The sequence below is a fragment of the Camelus bactrianus genome, chromosome 9 (genome assembly GCF_048773025.1).
Source record: "Camelus bactrianus isolate YW-2024 breed Bactrian camel chromosome 9, ASM4877302v1, whole genome shotgun sequence".
Taxonomy (NCBI): domain Eukaryota; kingdom Metazoa; phylum Chordata; class Mammalia; order Artiodactyla; family Camelidae; genus Camelus; species Camelus bactrianus.
Genome location: NC_133547.1, coordinates 26399504 through 26422433, shown reverse-complemented (window position 1 = coordinate 26422433; position 22930 = coordinate 26399504). Strand labels below are relative to the sequence as shown.

The 22930-nt window shown below is 44.3% G+C and overlaps 1 non-coding gene across 1 annotated transcript; it reads left to right on the top strand.

Annotated features, from left to right (window-relative positions):
• Positions 1-14564: 14564 nt before the first annotated feature.
• TRNAA-AGC (transfer RNA alanine (anticodon AGC)) lies at positions 14565-14637 on the top strand. Its single transcript has one exon. It is a non-coding gene; the product is annotated as a tRNA-Ala (tRNA).
• Positions 14638-22930: the final 8293 nt, after the last annotated feature.

Below are 22930 nucleotides of genomic sequence, written 5' to 3'. Positions count from 1 at the left end.
TTGCAATCCTGTTTCTCAGCCTACAAAACCAGTGCCTGTAGGGAATGGGAACATTGTACTGCATAATTATGTAAATAAAAACAATGTAAATGAAGAGAAGGGCTATTTATATCAAGTGCTACTAATTAAATGAGAAATAATGGGCCCTGCTGAGAAAGGATACAGCTGGAGAAAGCAAGAAAAACTTCCTGCCAGTACAGACTAGCGGACAACGGGACAGTTTTCCTAGTGGGGTAATTATGGCTCCTGGAGAAGATTGTCTGAGGCAAGATGAGGTAAGTGCCAGGAAAGTATAATGCGCTTCCAGCCCTATTATCGGTGATGCTTTCAGGCACCAGCTCCGGGTCACAGATTTTGAACATACTAAATGCTTAATTCAGTGCCGCCCTTTCACCCGAAAGATCTCAGGGTAAGAGAAAAATGTGTGCACCAGTCCAGTGTCCCGGATTTAACCCTTCACTGAGCTGCTCTAGGAATAAAAGACGGAGGAGGAAATTATAACCCCCACTTCGCTCTCCCACCCAGAAAGTGACTTCCATTTGAAACAGCTGCTAGAACAACAATGGTCATCAAAAGGCTTGTGAAGATGACCCCCAGCCCCTGCCTTGTTTTCCCTCAAGATCACTCTAAACAGATAATTCAGAAGCAGGAGGTTGGTGGTGTGGAGGTGGAAGCCGCCTATTCGGAAAATCAACGCAGACTGAGGTGTCGTAAGGAGATGTTGATTTACAGGCGGCTGCGTTGAAAATGCCTTGCGTTCTCATTAGTCGGACCTGGTTCATGGCTGTGATACAAAAAAGACAAATAGTTTAAAACATGCTTGCCAAGTATGTTTGACTTTCAATCTGTCCATGGAAGATTTGGGGCCTAAGTAAAGAAAGGTTCCCAGAGAAGTCAAAAGACTACAAGTTACAGATGCTACAGAGCAAGGCCCTTAAGGGCCCAGGCTCTGGGACAGAAAGACCTAGTTTGGATCCAGGGGCACCCCAGTGTTTCTGGCACCTCGTCCGAGCACCTTATTCCTCTAGGTCCCATGTTTTCCATTTGTAAGATGTAGGGAACAACAGAAGTGACTTCATGCTGGTCGGGAGAAGTGAATGATGGCTCCATTCCATAAGTGGAAAATGCATTTCCTGGCTGAGCTGGGCTCTCGGCAACTGTTAGCTGTTTTGGTATATGAAGGAATAGCTTCTGTTTGAAAACATTTCCAATTTTATACATACCGATTATGTAACTTTTAAGGGATCAAAACAATGAGAATTGAGAAAAGTCATCTGGGGCCCACTTCTTGCCTTCAGTGAGGTTACAAACTAATTGAGAAGATGATGTGTAAACAGGAAGCTGTTAAGGAAACTGAAGAGAATGTGATGGAAGCCGAAGGAAAGATGGTGGCCAAAGGAGGAGAGGCGAGGGGTGGGGCAAGCCTGGAGCCATGGAAGGCAGGAGCGGCAGGGAAAGGCTTCACGGAGAAATAACCTGGACCGTGGTGGGGCCCCGGGGGGTCCTGTGGACCCTGAGAAGGGAGGTGAACGGCACAGCAGTGCCGCCATCCTGGCCTGTTCTTGAGCAACCCCGCTTCTCTGACAGGCACATCTTACTTGGGAGAGGCCCTGGTGAGCGTGCGGTGGCTTGTCTCTGTGGCGTCCGTTGTTAGTGGCCCTTGGACAGGATACTCATTCACTCATGTTTATTGAACATGCAGGACATGCGAGGCACTGGGGATGTAGACGTGAGCCAGAGAATCCACACCCCGATCTTTGTAATCGAAGTCCAGTGGCGGTGTAAATCAAGCACACACATCTCTAAGGTCGCGTCGGTAGAGGTTAAGCAGGGCAAGGAGCAGGGGAGGATGGCAGGCGGCCTTTTACGTAGACTGGCTGGGAAGGCCTCTTTGCGGGTGCGACCTAAGAGTGTGGGCCTGAAGGCTGGAGAAAGAGCATTGCAGGCAGAGGGGACAGCAGTGCGAAGGCTCCACGGTGGGTTTGCATGTCCCGCTCGGGAAGAAGGCCTGTGCCTCCAGGGAGGACCGTGGTCCCTCAAGAGCCGGCTACAGATTTCCTCCACGGGAGCCCTCTGTCTGCCCAGAGAACACGCAGGTGGGTGAAGTGAAGTTCAGGGTCATTGCTCACACGTCCCAAAGCGAACCAGTCACGCTGGAGGGCACTAGTGCTGCACCTGGCTCTCGCAAGCTGGTGGGGTCGCTTCCCTCACGCATACCAGGCACGTTTAAGGTGTGTCTCGTTGCTTAGGCTGCGGTTCAGGCTGCGGCCTTGGTTCGAATTCTTTTCCATCTTTCTACTCACTAAAAACCCCAGCAATGAGTGTTATTTTGTAAAACGACTTTGTTTAGTAAAAATCCATGAAACACGTGAATTTCTGGGGAAGGGTAAGTAAGTGCATTGAGTGCTGGAACCTCCATCGTGGGGCCTCCCCCTGAATGCGCCCGTGTTACTGTCCAACACCAATAATTCAAGTGACAGTGTGTTGTTGCAGGTCTGTTAACCTGAAATCTTGAACTAAATCTGTCAAAAGATTTTTTTTTTTTTTTTTTTTGCAAACTGGCTGAAACATTTAGTGGTGGGGGGAAAAGAAATGCCATGGAAACAATATGTTAAGAAATCTTTGTTTCAACATGAAAAAAGAGTTGTTTTCATTTAATAATTTCTGCCAACAGTCTGGAACGTATTTCAGTTTTGATTTGCCCATTTTCTGAAAGCGTGCTGGTAACACGTAGACCCCTGCCGAGCCAGCAGCACTGCCTCACTCTCCTCGCCAGGGGAGCGGGAGAGAACCGTCGCTGGTGTGCATGAACAGGTGGGGTGTTCCTCACCTCCTTGATTCCCTACCCTTTCCATGGAAAAGACTCTTGGGACATTACTGAGGAAAAAGTACTTTTCCCTTGCAGATGGATTCGTTGGCTTGGGCAATACTTTAGTTACACCAATAAATGAAAGGGAGACCGAAAATCAGGCAACGGCCGGGGTGGTTAGTGTGGACTATTAACCAAGGCAGAAACAAGGCCAAAGAGATGATGGATGTCTGCCTCTCGCCCACTCCATCAGCTGAAGCCTGACCTGGATTCTCTGTTCCATCTGAGCTCCAAGCAAACCACCGTTTTTCACAGCAGCACTTAATAGTGGACATTAACTCAGCCACAGCTCCCCCAAAGAGCTGACCTGCAGCCTACACTCGGTGCTTCTCCAAACTGTAATCACTTGCTCACTCGGTAATTTTGTCAAATAGCATGCACCTTTTCCAGCCACTTATTGGCCAATTAAGTCAAGGTCTCACTGAGGGGGTCCAGCTGGCTTCAAGTTGTCTAACATGAATTGATTGAAGGCCTTCTGTAATCTATGGACCCAGTTTAATGATCTAGGTGATAATACTTGTAATTCTTCTCAGCCAGGGGAATTTGCTGCAGCTGTTGTTGGCAAATCCATGTTCTGATACGCTGAAGTACCAGGGAAGCATTAATCTGCCCTCAGAGTTCCATAGCAGTGGCTGCATCGTGCAAAGGGAAATCTAAAATTCACTCGACATAGCCAAGTGAAGACAGTCTTTCCATTGATGTGTTTTTATTTTATCCCATTGTAAATTTTTTTAAAAGGTGGAATCTGGGAAGAATACATTAATGGTAACAGTTCACCAGGAATGGAGAAAACCAAAGAAATGCTCATTCAGTTTTACTGCTGAAAACAGCACGTCAAATGTTTGAGATACAAAAAAGCACCGCTTTAAGGCAAGAACATGATTTTCTAAAATATTGGGGCGGGGCTCCAAGGACTAAAGTCACTATTTTCATATGAAGTGCTTCTGGAGGACATAAAGAGTGAGAGTTTGTGCTCCCACCCCCCGGATTCATGGCCATTGAAGTGATAATGAAGCAGTGTCACACCGTGACACAGGCCTTCAGTGGATCTGCAGAGTGACATCTTTTTTTTAAGGTAATCATTAAATAATTTGCTTGCTTGCTTTCCTATCTGTGCACTTGTTCCCTGAGCCGCTGAAACGTCAGTGCTCCTCCGTATGAAGCAAATACTGTAAGTAACACTCCGGAGGTTTTTCTGGGTGTTGCAAATTCAGAATACTTAGGACCACTCTATCCTACGGCGGGTCTGTGGATAGAGCTTATGTTTACAAACCGAAAGGCTGGTTTTGATTTTCTTACGGAAGCGGCAGCTGTGATAGTGATTCACGCGGTGCTGAGGAGCCGCCGCCCCACCCTTTCTGGAGAGTGGGCTCCTTTTCCCTGAGAGGTGTGACTGAACTTGGCTTCGGGGATGTGTGACTTGCTGGGGAAGTCTGGTGCTTTTGATGAGATTTTAAATTCTTTCCAACGATGCTGGGAAGACAACAGACTAGGAAGGATGTATCTTCAAGTGGAGTGGAGGCTTCGTGGGGAAACTTAATTACTCCATGGTAGCACTTTAGATTTAGGGGTCCAGATGTAACCAAGAGAGAGAGCAGGCGACAAGGAATGACACTTTCCTTTCATTTTTCTAACCAGAAAGAGACAAACCCAGACAGAGCTTTGGGTTTTCCCTGAGAATGAGGCGTCTACTTGTTCAGAGAGCTCTTCTGCGCTTGTTTGCTTCTGTGTGCCCCTCTTTGCTGATGGTCTAACCCAACTTAAACTGTTCTCACTACTGTAAATGGAAAATCTTATCCAGGTGGGACTCCTAGCTGACAATAAACACTTGCTCCATGCCAGATCCTGGTTCTGAGAACCTACATGGATTATAAATCCATTAAATCCTCCCAACAACCTATGAAGTCAATGCTCTTATTACCCTCATTTTACAGATGAGGTGATAGAAGAACAGAGAGGTTAAGCAACTTGCCCAAAGTCAAACAGCTAGTAAGTGCCAGAGGCAGGGTTTGAACCAAGTATGCTGAACGTGCTGTCATGTGCTTATTGGCTACAGACTACCTCTTTGACTTCTGAGAGGCACAGAGTTCAAGCTGTCTGTTTTAGCTTTCCAGCCTGTGCCCCATGTTATCTCTACAAGGAAAGAATTAAAGAAGCCCAAAGGACAGCTCGTGTCACAACAAACAGAAACTGCAACTGGTCCAAGTCTTCCGGGGCCTTACCCCAGATCTGCTGTTTGGGACCGAACCTCCACAGCACGTCGCAGCTCTCCTTGAGGCATCAGTGTGTTAGCGCAGTGTCAGAAGGGTAGAGAGCCTGTTTTTTTTTTACAGATCAACACAAAAATGTGAAATGTCAATTTGACCTTGAACTCATGTCTCCTGGGTCTTAGCCTGATTTTTCCTTTGATCTCATGTCATCACACTGAGACATGGACACACATGGCCCTTTCCATATATAGTCAGATTATACTCAGGGACGAGGGTCTCTTTGTTAAAATCCAGCACTATAATAGCTGTTGAAAAAATCAGGTCCCACTATGCATGTGAAGATCTGGTGTGGAGCTAGAGAAGGAGGAGGGGGAAAAGCTAAATACTGTGTGAAAGATCTTTGAACTTTACAGATGGGGAAACCGAGGCTAAGGTCACAGAAACGCTTTTGCTTTTTACTGCCTAGGGGATCGCTTTCAAGAAACAAAAATGTATTATAATATGAAAGTATTTCTTTTGAGCATTTTTTATTTTCTTTAAAAATGTCCGTGATCTCGATTAAAGGTTCCTAGGCTGGGGCCTCTCTGCCCGCCTTAGCGCCGATGACAGCTGTAAGTATTGTGCGTGTGTAGTGCTTATTTACCTTTGCTTTCTCTAAACTAACAGTTCCACGAGGGTAAGGAATGTGACTGTGGTCTCACCGTCATATCCCCAGTGTATCTGGCACTAGTAGGTTCTCACGTATTTATGAATGATACAAACGAATGACTAAATAAAATATCTTCTGTTATTTACTAAAACAATGTTTTGTTTTAAATTGATAAGCTTTATTTTTCAGAGCAGTTTTAGGTTCACAGCAAAATTGAGCAGAACGCCCACGTATCCCTGCCCCCCCAACTTCCCATATGGACTGAAGTAGAGGGTTTTTAAAGCTGGAGTGTAGTTGGTTAGCGATGCTGTGCCAGTCTGCGCCTGCAGCGCAGTGGTTCAGTCATGCGTACGTATGTACATAGCGTCTTAAACTGCGAGTAAAACAGTTCTGTCTTGGCTTCCTAGTCTAATTTTTATTAAATGTAATAGAATGACAAAGCTGTTAGAAATAAAGGGGCCCCTAAAATAGTGACGTAGATGAGATAGAAGTTTGTTTGTCTCTCACGGAACAGTCTGGCTGCTCTGGGTGGAGGGGTAGCTCTGCTCCATGAAGCCTGGTGGGGAGGGGGACCTGCCACCCCCAACATATGGCTCCCAAGGCTGTTTCAGTTGTCACCGTTTCCAGCTGGTCGGGAGGGTGATGAGCCAAAATCCAGCACGCGGAGCCCTCCTTAGTTGGAGAGGACACAGAAGCTGCATACATCTCTTTCTCTCACAACACATTATCCTAAACGTTAGGCTCATGGTCTCTTCTAGTTGCCAGGGAGGCTGGAAAATGTCATTGCTGGCTGGGTGGCCATGTGCCCAGAAATATGGAAAAGATGGATTTTGAAGGACAGCTCATAGTCTGACACACCCATGATGAGAAATGTTTATTAAAGCAGACAATCCAGTGAGCTTGAACTATGAGAAACCAAAGCCATGAAACTCGCATCTTAAAACACCTTGATAAGCTCATCTCACCAACATGAGGCCACACCAGTAGGAACAGGAGAATCAGCCACGGAAGGAAGGAGCGGGGCTACAGCGAGAGGAAGCCTGGCAGAAGGACGGCGTAATGTGAGGCACCGAGGAGCTGGTTTGTGGCTTTCATTCATCCTCTGAATTGCATCTTCCCTTTTCCAGTTAAGAAAATGCTACAGTTGCCTCCTCTTGGGTGGAACTCAATGACTTCTGCTTCTTGGTGTTCATGCCCTTGGAAGTCGCCGCCCCTAACACGTGGGCTGGATTTAAATTGACCTGCTTCTAAGCAAAAGAATATGGCAGAAGAGACGGGATGGCACTTCGCAGATTAGGTTACAAAAGGATTGTGGGTCTCACTGTCGCTCCCCCGAGGGAAGCTGGCATGACCACTCACATCGTCACCCCAAGCACTGTCGTGAGCACTTTCCTCACATTATCTCAGTTATTCTTAAGCATGCTTTTTTTTTTTTTTTTGGCAGGGGATAGGTCATCAGGTTTATTTACTTGTTTTTAAATTGTTTTAATGGAGGTACTGGGAATTCAACCCAGGATCTCGTGCATGCTAAGCATGTGCTCTACCACTGAGCTACACCCTCCCCCAACTCTGAAGTATGTTTGATCTTTTTAAACTGTAACACAGTATTGAGAATTTCATCAAGGTCACTGGATTCGTGGCACACAGAACAGAATGTCATAACAGTAAATTCTTAAAAAAAAAAAAAAACAACAACCAAAAAACTGAGAAACAAGAGTTCCTGTTTGCTGAAGAGTTCCTTAATTCTTGGACTCTGGGGAGCAGAAAGGAGAGTTTGTCCTAAAGGAGGTATGTCTGTTCGGTTCTCTGATACAGGTGGGGCATCCAGGGTACAGACTAAGTTACACCAAAACCTCCCTTAATGGAGAAGCAAATTTTTTTTTGGTCAAAACTTTCTAACCCTTCTAGGAAATTAGAAAGGGGAATGTAATGCCATGCAAAAGCAGTAAATCTTCATCAATAGCTTCAAAGTCCCTCCAAACAAAAAAGGTGTGTCTGGAAGACTTGGAACAGAAGAGGAGGAGGTGAAGAGACCAAATTTTGTCCCTTCAGGTAGAAAAGTCTCAGCGGACATGACCTGGGTTAAGGTGGAGATCGGCTCCACATTCTAGACTCAGTCAGACTCCGCAGAGAGAATGGAGCTTCCTGGCACTACTGCTCTTTGGGGCTCCACAGATCACAAAAACACGTAAAAATATACGAATTAAAGAACACACAGGCACCTCTGTCACCTGGGACTAATGATCAGCCTTGACACCAGGTGACCCACTCTTGTGACTAACACAGTTCGAAACCCAGGAACATGCCACTGTGTATCTCCCGCCCTTTGTGCCTTACACAGCATCTGAAGCCATGAGTGTTGTGGGTGGTGCCACCACCCTCGCAGGAGGGAGACAGTGCCCCGGAGCGTGGGGAGGACAGACTGGCAGAAGCACTGAGGTCAAGAAAAAACAGACTGACTCGTCAGACCCTTCCTCTCACGTAGTGGAATGCCGTAGACTTGCATCATGCAGCACCACTTCCCAGCAGCACAAGCATCCACCTTCTTGCTTCTCTTTGTGTCCAACTTGTTCCACGGCTACTTGGAGTCGGTACAGCGTTTGCTACAGTGGCGCGGGGGAGGAAAGGAGCATTTTGCTACGAGTCTCACCATCCCTAACACTGAATGTTAGTCTATACGTAGCCCTCGGAAGCGTGGTACCTGCCCTGGCAGTGGTCACTGGGTGGCCTCTGAATGCTGCAACTGCAAATAGCTTTACTTTTCTCAAAATGTTTAAAAAGATGTAATTAAATTTTTCAAAACTTAACATTAAAATTCAGTTTCATTTAAATAATGTAAAAGTTCACTGAAGGTAATGTTTACGACACAATGGTGACAATGCAGTTGACAAACAGAAAGTTCTACCATACAGAACATTGTCCAAAAACCAGAAATACTTGTGTGTTAGTCACATAGAGCACACGTTTGAGTTTTTATTAGGAGATATGATGTCAACTCTTTTGACAAAGATTCAAAAATTCAAAGATTACATACTATATTTCCTGAATCTTCCCAAAGATGAAATAGTTTGATGAAACAAAGCAATGACCTTAAAAATCATTCTTGGGCATGTGTGATAGGAATGCTGTCTGTATCTGTTAAAGCGATTAGATTAAATTTAGGTAAGACACAAGATGCACCACAAGAGATAACTAAAACAACAAGAGAATCTCAAAATAAAATACAAATCATGATTTTGGTGGAAAATTAACTTTGAATTCATGCTATCCATAGTTATATAATGTTAACTGTTGCTTATTATTAGTAATACTACCAAAATTTAAATTTCAAAAATATCTAAGTTTGGCTATTTCACTTGCAAAAGGGCTAAAAAATATTTTTTTAAATGTCAAAGCCAGTGGTTTTTCTAAATCAAAATAAACTGCAAGAAATTTGTTGAAAATATTCCAATAAAATATAACAACATTATAGCAAGGAAATGAAAATGTTTACCTATCAAACAGGTATAAATAATTCCCAATTATTTCTTTTTAAAAAACTTTTTCAAAACTTAACATTAAAATGGGGGGAGGCCATTAGGCCTGTTTATTTATTTATTATTCGGTTTTTTTTTTTAATGGCAGCACGGGGGACTGAACCCAAGACCTCACACGTGCTAAGCACACACTCTACCACTGAGCTGTACCCTCCCCTCATTATTTCTGATTTTAATGAAGACCATGTTTCTGGCCATTATAGATCAGAACATAGTCTTAATTGAAAAGAGATTTGAACGAGTTAAATGCCCTGGTAATTTTTGTTTCTTTGATAAAAACTCAACATTGGAAAATTCGAAATAAAAATCTAAGAAACACTGTGTATCTAGATAGTCCCCTAAAGGCTATTCTGTTAACATATTCATTTTAAAAGTGAAAGCAACATATTTGATTTTTTTAAAGTTTATATTTTCAGCAATAATGCAACTTTGTCACATGGGGACTTCACTACAGTTTTTTTAACATATGTAAAATTTGTATGTAAAGTTCATTTGCTAATTTAAGGTTTGGTTTAATAATTTATTGGCAACTCCAGTTACTCCTGCCTTAGCAGAGTGAAGTTTCTCCAACTGAAGGAAAAACAAACTACAATGACTTAAGAAATGTTGGCTAACTTGTCATTACTGTCAATAGAATACATATAAAAGTCTTACTTATACCAATATAATTAGTGATAAGACAAATTAATTTTTTGTAATAAATATGTAATAGTTGGTGTATTACGTATGTGTTGCTCATCGAAGCGTCACCCAGTTGACACCCAGACAAGCACAGTTATAATCCATCATTTCTGATACTTTGCTGTCAGGCATGTAAAAAACAGTTTTACACACATTTTCTCACTCTCATTATAAGTATTATTTGTCAAGGTAAGAAGGTAGGACGTGTTTTGTTTAACAGTTTTCAGCTTTATTTGTACATTCTAGATGTGTCATCATCTGACTGACGGGCCTCTGTTTGTTCTCTTGCTTGGGCCACACAGAGGTTAAGAGCGGTCGCTGCCTGGAGAGAAGTGGGTGCTGACCTTGGACCCACCTCCCCTGGTGAGTTGTCCTGGGGGATGAAGCCAGAGAGGCCCTCGGGTGTAGCTGGGCAGCCAAGGGACGAGTTCATACCCCTCCACCTGCCTCATCTCAGCAGGGAGCCCACACTCTCACCAACATCCAACGATCTTTAACTAGAAGGCACACGTCTGCAGTAACATCTGGCAGTGCAGAGGCACCGTTATGGGGATGCCCCCATGTGCGTGACGTATAGTTGGCGCAGTCTTCCAGCTTAGCCTTCCTTTGGCTGAATCACTCGTTAACAAAGGGTGCGCTAGTGTTTCACTATGGGGCGGAGCTCATCCAATCGGCAATGTCTGGTTTCCAGAGGAGAGAAAGGCAAGTTGAGGAACCGGGAGAAGTCTTAAAATGCACGAGGGGTTTTCACGAGCGGTCAGATTCCACCTGCATGCGGTGACCCAGTGGGTGGTAGTCCAGGCTGTGCTCAAGGCTGCTCAGCTGAGGGGCAGTGGACACTGAAAGCCAGCTCCTGCTCTGCCCACCACGCACCCTGATGCCACAGTGAGACACCCGAGGGGGCGCCTTCCTCTCGTGCTCGCAGAGGAGCTCTGTGGGCCAGCTGGGCCTACCTGCGGAACTCCAGAGGACAGAGTGAGGCGCAAACAGTGAAAGTGGTTTGTGGTTAGTGTAAAGAAAAGGTAGTTTATAAACTTGATCTCGTTAATCCTTGCAACAACCCTGAAAAGTAGGTCCAATGATTGCCCTCACTTTACAGAAAAGAAAACTGAGGTTGAGAAGTTAAGCAACTTGCCCAGCACTTGAAAACAGCAAACGCAGGATGCAAAGCCAGGATTTTCTCATTAAAAAACGCGTTTGGGGGGAGGGTATGGCTCAGAGGCAGAGTGCATGCTTAGCACGCGAGAGGTCCTGGGTTCAATCCTCAGTACCGTCATTAAAATAAATAAATAAAAGCCTAATAATTACCTCCCCTCATTCTGCTCTACACTATGAGACGCTTTCTAGCAATTTGGACAATTCTGTGATGAAATGTGCTGTTTCTGAAGCTGGCGATTTCCGTAAGGCTTTAAGTGTCCGAGAATACACTGAATGCCAACTCAACAGATAAGTCACAAAGAGGGGTCACTTTCCCGTGAATAGTCAAATCAGGTGATGCCAACACAGCCCAGGTGCTGTCAGGAAAACAGAAGCCACTCTGTGTATTTCAAGTATGAGGGGTTTCAATGTAGAGAACTAGAGGCAAAACCAACCACCGGAAGAGTCAGGGAACCAAGACTGGGGAGCCACAAGCGGTGATCCCAGGCTGCTGCACTGAAGCCGGTGGTTCAGTAGAGTGCAAATTCTGACAGCCTCTGGACAGCCCCTGGCTTCTGTCTCAGTCTGTAGCACCAATTGAGGTAATTCTTTAGAACCTCACATCTACTCATGCTTCAAATTGTAGCAGCATCCTTAGAGTTATGGCCTCTTTTCTTCGGCCTTTCAATTTCCGCACGAGTATCTCTTCTTGGAAGAGAGTCTGCCTCTGAGCAGGACTGTAGGGAAAGGGATTGTGGGAAATGCTGTTCCTGCTGGAAGAGTGGTGGCGAAGCAGAGTTCCTAAGCCCCTCCCACCACCACGACATAGGGTTTCATGCTGTCAGGCTTCCTCTGATTTCATAGGGAGTTAAAAGTTAAAAGAGCAGGAAGTTATCAGGCCCCCACAGGACCCCTCGTCGCTGTGGGCAGACAGCACAGAAAGGGACGGCTGAAGCTGTAGGTAGTTTTCATATGTCATCATTTTGCCTAAGATTAGAGCAGCCTCATTCGGGCTGGGCCAAAGAAAACCAGGTAGCTGCAAAAGTAGGCCTACTTCTCAAACTTTAGAAAAATTAGTGTTCACACAAAAATTATATTCATAGGAAATATATTATGAATGGCAGATGTTAGGAGGCGACGTTTATATGTGGTAAATCAGAATTGCTGGAAGGAACCTAGACATCACTCGGTCTGAGATAGCCCAGACTGTCTCTCATTTCTCTGAGCGTAGGGGTGGGAGGTGTGGTCAGTAGCAGCACGCCTTCCACTGGGAGTCCTGGCCAACTATCCACAGGGAGAAATGGTGGCAAACAGGGCAGTGATAATGGATTCACAGAGCTACCTTTTAAGGATTCCGGACCCACCAATGTTGCCCAACATGCTGGTTGGCAGTGCCCCTGTTTTACTGCAACAGTCAAGGGAGGTTAAGAGACTAAGTGAAATCACAAGCAAGTTAAAGGCAGAGTCAAGACTGGAACTCAGGTGTCCTGATACCCAGCCCGAGATGTTGTCTGTGATAGCATCTTCCACCTCTCCTTCTGTCATATCTGTCATCTACCTACCTATCTTTCTATCTGTCTATCCATCTATCCACCCATCCATCCATCCATCATCTACCCATCCATCCATCCTCTATATGTCTATCTATCCATCTATTATCTATCTATCCATCTATTATCTATCTATCCATCCATCTATCCTACCATTCTTCGTTCCATCTACCCCTCTATCTTTCTACATCCATCCAGTTATCTAGCTCTGTAATCGCTCCTTTCGTTCATCCATGTATGTACACAAGGCTCTATGAAGGTACAAGAATGCATCTATTTCCCTTTCTAGAGTTAATGGAAGAAAGGGAGTAGGAAACAGGGGAGCTATTGAGTTTGTTTGTTTTGGCTCCTACCTGAGTAAAGAAAAAGCTTTTATTCCACAACACAGCAGCATAAGAATAGCAGGACCTATGAATTTTTCCAATAGGTAATTCCAGGCTGAAGACAACATATTTGAAAAACAGCCTAGTGTGCCACAATATTAAAACAGTAGGCTGCTGTGGCTATAATACACCCGTGACTGATAATGAGGTTACAGACTCTCATCTCCCAGTCTTCCCCCTTCTGTGCCCCAGCACCCAATTTTGTTGCTGGGGAGCACCCACTGCTGAAGTGAGGGGAGGGCTTTGGTTGGCATGAGCAAGTCTTTTGCTTACATTTGGTGTGAGAATTTTTGTGGCTTTATAAGTATCAGTCAAGCCGCATAGTCTTCTAACACCTTAGGAGATGAATCCTGGGAATAACTTGCTCAAAGTAAGAAAATCATATCTCTATTTACATGTCTGAATCTAATCATGGCATTTATGCATGAGGTTTGTTTATTGTATTGAAGATGTTCTCTTCTGCCAAGCCTTAGGGGAACAGTAATCGAATTCATTAATTACTAAACATATGGCTTACATCTGAAATATTTTGTCTGAGTTTGGGGCTGAATTTTAAGAGGCACATTGACAAACTATACAGTATATTCACAGGGTGACCAGGATTAATATTAGTGATAAAATATAACTTAAGAAAACAATTTATTGAGTACTATGCTAAGTGTGTCACATGAGTTGTCACTGTTCATCCTCACAGCCACTGACTTCTGGCACCGGGTGACTGAGGTCACATAACAAATCCAGACGCCAGAGCCTGAGCTGTTACCCACTCCCTGTGCAGCGAGGACCCTGGAAGCCACGTCGCACGAGGAGCTGTAGTGTCTGGCCACCACTGGGAAGAACCGGCACCGCTGGAGACAGCAGATAAGGTGCCCCAGCCTTAGAACTGAGCACTCAGACAGCAGTGGAAGGACCATTGTTTGTACGAGTGGAGGGAGGGTTTCAACTCTAATCTATGACATTAGCGACACAGAACAAATAGCCACAGTGTTGTTTTCATTTCTACTTACTATTAGAAAAAAGTCTCTTAAAATTTTAAAAATAATAATCAAAGTCTCTAAATTTCTATGCTTTTTCTTAAAAAGTTGACTCCTGAACGAATGCCGGATGTAGGCCCATTTTCTCAAACTGTGTCCACTGTCTTCTCAAATGGTACTTGGTCTTTGGAACTATGTGCCTCTTCGGTCTGGGACCTGAGTCCTACCTCACAACATTGTTCCAAGGATGGACTAAGTTAATGCTTGTGGAAAAGCTTTGCAGTGGCTGCATCCCACACGAATATGAGGGGTCGGCGAACAGAAAGAAAATGTATTTTAAGTCCTCTTGATACAGATCAGCCCTGAAAGCTCTTGAATCAGTCAGTCATCTGTCTGGTAAATACAGTTGCATAAATGTAACCAAAGCATATGTATTTTCATTGGCTCAACCAGTGTTTACCTAGTAGTGACTGGCACTTCTGTGTGTCAGTTACACATGAGATCTACAGAAATGGTTAATACATGGCTCTACCCTCTAGAAGTAGCATAAAAATTAAGAAGTTAGAATTTAGGGAGGAGGGCATAGCTCAGTGGTAGAGTGTGTGCTTAGCAAGCACGAGGTCCTGGGTTCAATCCCCAGTGCCTCCATGAAATAAATCAATAAACAAATAAACCTAATTACATCCCCCAACCAAAAAAAAAAAAAGAGAATTGCAATTTAGAAAAATTAATGCTAACTGATAGAGATATGATGTTAACCAAAATAAAACCAAATCAGTAATATATTTCAAAGTTGTGAGGCTGGATTTACTAAGGATTTCTCCATGGCTTACATAAGCATTGGTAGTTACCTGACACTGAAGAGGTCACTGTGGAATTCATTTGCTCTACGAAATTTGCGTACAGCTCTACTAAATTATCTGCACATCATGAAACAATTATGGTGGAAATCCTGAAACTAAGGCCCTGTGCATTCTCACTTTGCATTGCCTTACTTCCGTCCATGGCTAAACATTATGATCAGTAAGAGCAGGAGAAAATAGTTGCAAATAAAGTTTTGTAGAGGGAAGTTCCACACTGAACAATGCCCTGAGTCAAGCCTTTGACTGGGACAGGCTGTCATTCAGTGAAGGGAGAAGCAGCCATGGTCCTTGGAGGTTGAAACACTGGATCCCAAATGAGTCTGTATATGAGCTCGGAGAAGAGCAGAGCAGGTGGCAGGCAGAAATCCAGACTCCACCATGTTGACCTGTTGCTCGCGATCACTGAACATGTGAGATACGTTTTACGGTTTTGCCAAAGCACAATCAGCCTTGGTCTGCAATTGTGAGCCGGTAGCAGGAGCAGATGACCATGCAGGAGGTGCCCGGGACTCAGACGCACAGGGAACAGTAGAGTGACGAGCAGACACGTACCGACGGGAAAGTGTCGGCTGGTCTCGCCTATTTTTTGCATGGAAACCCCCAGGGTTAGTGTAAATGCCTTTGAAAACAACTCCATATGTGAATAAATGAAATAATAGGAAAGAAGGAGGAAGGAGGAAAAAAAGAAGTCATCTTTACTGACTTTCCCACTGGGCTATGCCAAGCAGAATTGCTGACAAATGGTAACTACCATTGACTGGATCCTAACTGTGTGCAAGTTTCTGTTTTAAGTAGTTCACACTCATCGCCTCGTTGAAACTTCGTAACAGCCTCAAGTGAGACTTACTCCTGGGTTTACAAGTGGGAGAACTTTCCTACAGCCAGGAGTGAGGTCGACGGAGAATTCAAAACCGCATCTTCGGGGCGGGGGTGGGGGGGTAAGGCTCAGCGGTAGAGCGCATGTTAGCGCGCACGGGGTCCTGGGTTCAATCCCTAGGGCCTCCTCTAAAAATAAATAAATCAACCTAATTACCCCCCCAAACTAAATAAAAGTAAAAGGAGACATAAAGATTCTTTAAAAAACTAAAAGCCCTCTTGTGTAGAAGCCCACTCTTCGCGCCGCCCTGGACAGCACGGGCGCGGCCGCAGAGGGCCGTGGGGAGGCGCGGCGAGGCCCGGCCCCTGCCCTCGGGGAGCCCTCGGGGAGGAAGGCTCATCAGGCCTGAGGCAACCCGGAGGACAACGCAGTTACTTGCAAGTGTCGTGGAGAGGACAAGCGGGCGGACGCGGGCCGGGAAGGGGCTTCTCCGAGGCGGAGCCAGAGCGCCGGGGCAGCGTGTCTCAGGAGGACAGGAGCGAGGACAGGGCCGCGGGCGGGCACCCCCCCGCCCGCCCGCCCGCCCCCAGGCCCGTGTGCGGGGCCAGCTCCGGGGGCGCCCGGGCCAGGAGGGGGCCGCCCGCGGCGTGTGGCCCAGGGGGCAGGAAGGCCTGTTCAGGCTCAGCCTCTGCTTCGCAGGCCGAGCAGATGGATCCTCCTGCTGGACGGGACCCGGGCCGGGCGGGCCGTGAGGACGGCTCCGCGCGGGGGGGGGGGGGGGGGCTGCGGGCCGCGCCCCACGAGCGCTTCGACGGCTTAAGGCCTTACAAACAGCTTTACGTGCGCACGTTCTAGACGTTACGACGTCGGAAAGCTCCAGAACCTCAGGAGGGAGAAGTCACCGTCCTGAAACCGTGCACCGAGGGTGGGAGGCTGGCCTGGGCTGTGCGTGACGTGCGTCTGCGCCGGGGGAGGCTCCACGGCGTCCCTCCCGCCCTGCAAGACGGCGGCCGTCCGCTGTTCCAGCCCAGTCACGGCGGACGACCGCGGGTGCAGACGGACGGAGCCTTCCTTTCATCCGTAGGCTGTGTAGGCAGAATACGTTAACTGACGCAGCAAGGTCTTTGTAAGCAGTCTACCGAAGAGGCATGACAGTGCAACGTCGATTAACGACAGTTTTCCTCTGTGCGTGTTGGACAGTGTTACTAAGTTATAGCCAACATGTGATACGTACGCATTTTCCTTTTAACAATTTGATGTGAATATTGTCACATACCTGAATTTTTATGGCTTTTTTTAAGTTGCTCTAAAATATGTCTCCTTAATTTTATAACTTAACGAATTTGAAACTATGAAGTGCATTCCAGCATGTTTGAAATGCTGATGAAGTAATTAATTAAAAAACATCATGTATATAAAAACTGTATAATGTATGTAAAAATTGTACTTTTCCATGGTAAGCCAGTTTTTGTTTATTTAATGCTAGCAGATTTCTCACGGAATGAGGCAAACTGAGTGTGGCAGAAATACGGGTAGGCTAGAAGTCTCGTCTCTACTTTTAAACTGTTACCATGATCTTGAGCATGTATCTCAACTTTCTGGACTTACAGTTTTTATATATTAAAAAACAATAAAAAGAAGCTATTCTGTTTGATCTTAGGCCTTTTCTAGTTCTCTGGCTCTCATCTTTATGTTGCTGGCATATTTTCATATTTTATATGATGTGGAACATCTAGATTTATTTTTAATAATAAGAAAAATCAACAAAGAATTGAATGTGTATCTATGTTACTTTTATAATGTCCTTATCTGTGAGCAAGAATGTTCTGTGGTTGGATAACTTAATAATATATGCTCATTTCGATGCATGAAAATGGAAATAGGACCGCTTCCACCCACCCTTCAAGGCACTGCTCACCAACAACTTTATTAAGTTCCGCCCTCACTGCTAACCTGAAGCACGTTTCTCTGGTGTTCCACAGCACTTTCCTCAATCTCTCCTAGAAGACCCATTTCATTCTGTCCCGTATTCCTAGTTAATCGCTGACCTGCTGATCGCCCCTCCTAGGCTGTAAGCTCGTTTGAAAGTGTGGGATGTGTTTTACTGGTCTTCGGGTCATCTCTGAGCATAGTGCTTTGCACATAGGAAGCATTCCAGAAACCTCTTAGTCGACTCCATCACTACTAGCAAATCATATTTATATAATCAAGACTAGCAGGATCCAGTACTTGCTTTTAAAAGTTGTACCCTAATATCAGAAAGTTCTTTTTGTCTCGTCTGTGTGCACTTCTCTCAGACTCTGTGGCCCAGGCAGAACGTCAGCCCTTGCTTTTGCATGACGTTTCTGACCTCTGGCTCTGGCCGTGCCTTTCCTCTTCCCGCCCCGCTTTTCACCATCTTGCTTATCCTTTGCCATGGACAAGCCTTCTCCAAGAAGCGCTCCCTAACCCCTCATGCCATCCCCAGGCTGGGTTAGACGTCCCTCCCCTGTGTTCCCATGGCCTTCTGTGCCACTACAATTATCACACTTGTCAACTCCCTTGTAGTACATTTATTTTCCTCTCTTCCCTCTGATGTGTAAGATCTGGAAACTCAGGGCCTTACCTGGATTATTCTGACTATATCCTCAGGGACACAACAGGGTCTGGCACATTTGTGGGATGAACATATAACCTTTAATCATTTTTTTCCTAATGTGAAAACAGAATTCCATTAAATTAATGACTTGCCCAAGACCTCAAGAGGATAGTGTAGTCTTCTTCAAATCAGGTTTATGTGGGTCATTGCAGCACTAATTTTTCCCAGGTTATTCAAGAAGAACCATAAATACACCATGCCAGAACTGTTGCCATTTCTGAGTGGAGAAAGACAAGGGGTGTTCACATCGTTGAGGCTTACTGTATCACTAAATAAAGTAAGTGTGTGATGATGATCAGTGGGCTGTATTTTGTGTCATTTAATGGATTTGCAAGGTGTTTGTGTTTGGGTTGACCAGTAGGATAGAATTTATTGCATACCAAACTAGAAAATGTACAGGTGGGTAGATGAAGAAAGGAAGGCCACCTTCCAGAGCCAGGAATGAAAGAGATGGTTATGTTTTCAACCAGTAACATTGGTAGTTAATAAATGCAGGTCTCAAGTATTAAAAATTTCTGACATGGAAAGATCAGATCACAAGTCTTCGGTGCAGCTGAAAAAAATTACTGCTCACTAACTCGACTGTATTTTGGATGAATCCACAAACGTGGCCTTTGATATATCTACTGAAGTGTTTTTTTGTTTTGTTTTGTTTTCTTAGAAAGAGTTAATATTTGCTATTCTTTTTACCACCATAAAAATAATAACCATAAAAATATAAAACAAGTTCAGAGGTAACATCCAGTTCTTTGCCCCCTTCCCTACGAAACTACCACGAGAGTAGTGAGGTGAAGGAAAAGTCACTTCTTTCCTCCCAAGTCACAAAATTTTCACTTGGGGAGAAGAAACGTTGTCAATTTTAGCAACTATAACTTAGATGGAAACAAACACTAGAGTGTGTGTGTGTGTGTGTGTGTGTGTGTGTGCGCACGTGTGTGTGTGCGCGCGCCATTAGTTACTAATCTGTCTGTGAAACATCCAAAGCCTCTCTTGCACATCCCTTTTTGGGACAATCTGCAGGGTCATAAAGAGAAAAATACCAGCAACTATTATTTGCGATTTGTCTTCCTGTAATTTGCACCAATAGATGAAGCTTCATTCTGCCCAGCACACTGTCATAAAAAACAAAAACCTCAAACTATGGGCAAACACAAAGGGGCTAAATTAAAGTGTCTGTTCATTCATCACTCCACCTGGTGAAGAATCACTGCCAGCTGATCATTCATCTGCCATTTTCTACATGAGAAAAGTAAAAAGAGATAACTCACTCTCAAATGAAGACGTATTTTCTGAGAAATCGACCGCCATACATTACACAGGGATGCACGTATGTCGGTAAATGTCTTAGAATATGTATCCATATTTCTACCTGTATATGAAATTTTGAATGCCCTCACTGCCACCAGCACCAGCCTCCCCCTCTTTTTTGCAAGAAAAGATTTTGAGTAATAGTTCTTCAATTCCAGCAGGTATAAAATTTGTGAGGATTTACAAACTTGATTGCTATCAAATTGATAATAATTTGTGAAGTGAGCTACTAGTCCACACCCAAAATATTTAACTTCAAGAAAGAAAAAAAGGTGGAGGAAGCCAAAGCGGAAAGCAGAGGGGCATGCTATCTCTCTGCACAATGAAAAATCATCACATATTCGTCACCACACACGTGCAAGGTTCTCAATGAGAGGCCTTCAAAATAACAGCGAAAAAATGAAGTGAATGCAAATGTTTTGTAAATTAATGCTCTAGAAAAAGAAAATCACATTATTATATGAACAGGGGCAATTTAGTCCCTTTTATTGCCACTTAGAATGTCAATTTTTCATATCCAGGCCCGTCATCAAATTTACAGGACATTCATTAACTTGAATTTTAATAAAAATAAAACAGTGTTAAAAAATCGAAAGTTGACAATTTTGATTTAAATGGATACCGAACTCCAGGCAAACGTGTTGTTTGAATTCTGCCTGGTGTACCGCTGCTGCCAGGAAGCATTAAAGTAACAGTGAATGGTCAATGTGTGCTTACATATCATGTGTCAGGCTTAGCAAGAATGTTCCGCTCTTAGAAAATTATATTGTTCAAAATAAGTGACAAAGCTTGAGTGGCTCCTTCAAATGCATAAAGACATTTGGAGGAACTGAAGCCTGCTTACAATAAAACCAGGATTTCTAAAAAGAGAGGCTGGAGCTCCTGTAGCATCCTGCCAAGTAATCAGATAAAAATGACCACACAAATTTCCAACAATAAATTACTTCTGCATTTGCTGAGTGAGCACCTAGGGAAGGAAAGAAACACGTCCTTAGAACCATGCTTTTATCTACCAGACTTTTCTAGGCAGGCTTTATAAGCATTTGTTTCCCCTTTCTCCCCTTCAGTGCTCTTTCTGAACAGATCTTGAGAAGCCCTTGAAATGGAAAACTCACACTTAAATCCAGACTTAGAGCCAGGATCCATTTCTTGACAATGAAAAAAGGGAAAAAAAATCATCCCAAACCCCCTTGTCACTATCCGAGCAAATATCCCATCTGTCATAAGAGCCATGGCTCCTGGGTAACAGACTGGGGACATCAATAACATGCTGTAACCACAGTTTGAGACAAATGCCCTGATTTGTATAAGGTCAGAGGTTGACCAAGGTCATATGGAATCCTAAGCATATTTATCACTGGCCAAGCTTCAAACTGAGTTTTAAATTTTGTCAGACATGAAAAACGGCTACCAGATGGTGCCAAGATAATTCCTCTCTGTGTTAAAAACACACACTTAGGTACAGTCAATAGTAAAAATCAAATAATTAGTCCGAACTCCAGCACGCACCTGGCACCACTCCTACTGCGAGTTAGGAGGGACATTACAACGATTTCTGCCCCTCTCCAACTAAGAAAGCCCGCACAGCTACTACACGGCAGCCTGCAAAGCTACTACACGGCAGCCTGAAACACAACTAGAAAACGATGATTTTCCAGCCCTGTGCAGCGTGCCAGGCCAATAGGAGGAGACAGCATGTTATTCCAAATTGTAATCCTATTTCCAAAGCAAGAGAGAATGAGAGATTCACTCCCTGCCACCCCACCCCCACTGTGAAGCCCCTTCCACTAAATGAAAATTGGTTGATGCTGTGAGATGTTCCGTCTCTGCTGTGTAATAGACCCCCCGTTATTATAAATTCCCATATCAAGTGGCTCAACTCCATCCTTCAATTCATCTAAAATTGCAGTAGAACATTTGGAAGCTCCTCAGATGTGAGAAACCATATGCTATTGGTTCACAAAGTAAAAAGTAGAAGGTATGAAGCAACTCTGAAAGGGAGAGTATTAAAGTGCCCAGATTAGTAAAATAAGCTAGAAAAAAAATATACTAGAACGCACACGGAAGATTGTTATTACCAATTAATTTGTTATATGTTTGCTTTTAAAATAGTTCAGAAAACATGAATTATTATGTTTAATGACGCAAGCATTTGTTTAGCTCTGGTCTGCTGTGGCACCCCCTGCGAGAAATGCGGGTCTAGGGATCTGGATTCGCAGTCCTTCTAGCTGTTAAGATGAAGATCACATTCTGTTTTAAAATGTGGATCTGAGAGGGAATAGCTGAATCCTGGCCCTGGTCATTTGTATATGTAGAATGTCACGCAATGCTGGGGGAAATCCTTCTGTTGGAATCACTCAGCTACCCGGATTCCTAATTAGGGTTCCTGCTTCCCCACGAGCCCTGCCTACTGCACTGTCAGGGTGAGGGCGTCATGTAATTTTCCTTATTAACCTTGCTGCAGAGCTAAGTTTTCATGCTAGGAAGTGGCCAAACTATAGGATTCTGGCGTTTGGGTTCATTTCCTAGAAAACCATCCCTTTGGACAGGGTTTTATTTCCCTGACACCTCAATGGGACGCAATAAAGATTTTATTCTACGCTCCAATAATTATTGGCAAGAGCATGATGCCTCCCTCTGTCATCACACAGGAAAAAGCACATGAAGAAGATCTCAGGATCGGGGAAGACAGGGTAAAGCGAGGTCACAACTGGCAGCCTTTGAACACAGGGACTGGAAACGTCCACTGGTTTTTAAACTTATTATTTTTGGCAGGGTTGCATATGTTCTCTGTGCTTCTTCCACGAATCTGGCTGATTATTATTCCAATCACCGGAGGAAGAGAGAGTCACATTAATTTGTAGTAATTAATAGCACTGATGCATTTGACAGCGCATGTTAACAAGCCTCTTTGATTGTTTGGATCTCTAACTGCGGCCCTTCTTGTTTGCATCACCTCCAAGGAATTCATAATATCAAAGCTTAACGGTATCTGATACTTGTCAAAATGCAATTTATAAAAGTTTAATTCTTTTATTGATTTAGTTTGGTTTTGATGCCTGCAGAGTCAGCTCCCTTGACAGAACTTAGCGGATTCAAATGCTTGTCACCAGCTCGGCCTCCTTTTTGCAGGGAACAATTGCCATAGGCCAAGCCAACAGGCATGGTTTAATTGCCATTAATTAAAAGCATAAATCTCTTTTTTCTTCAGTTGCTCTGCTCTTAGAGGGGGCTGCACATATCTCTCTTTTCCTGTGTTTGTCAGAACACCTTCTGGCAAGCAAAGTTAACCCATTCCATCTTTCTAAGCACTTT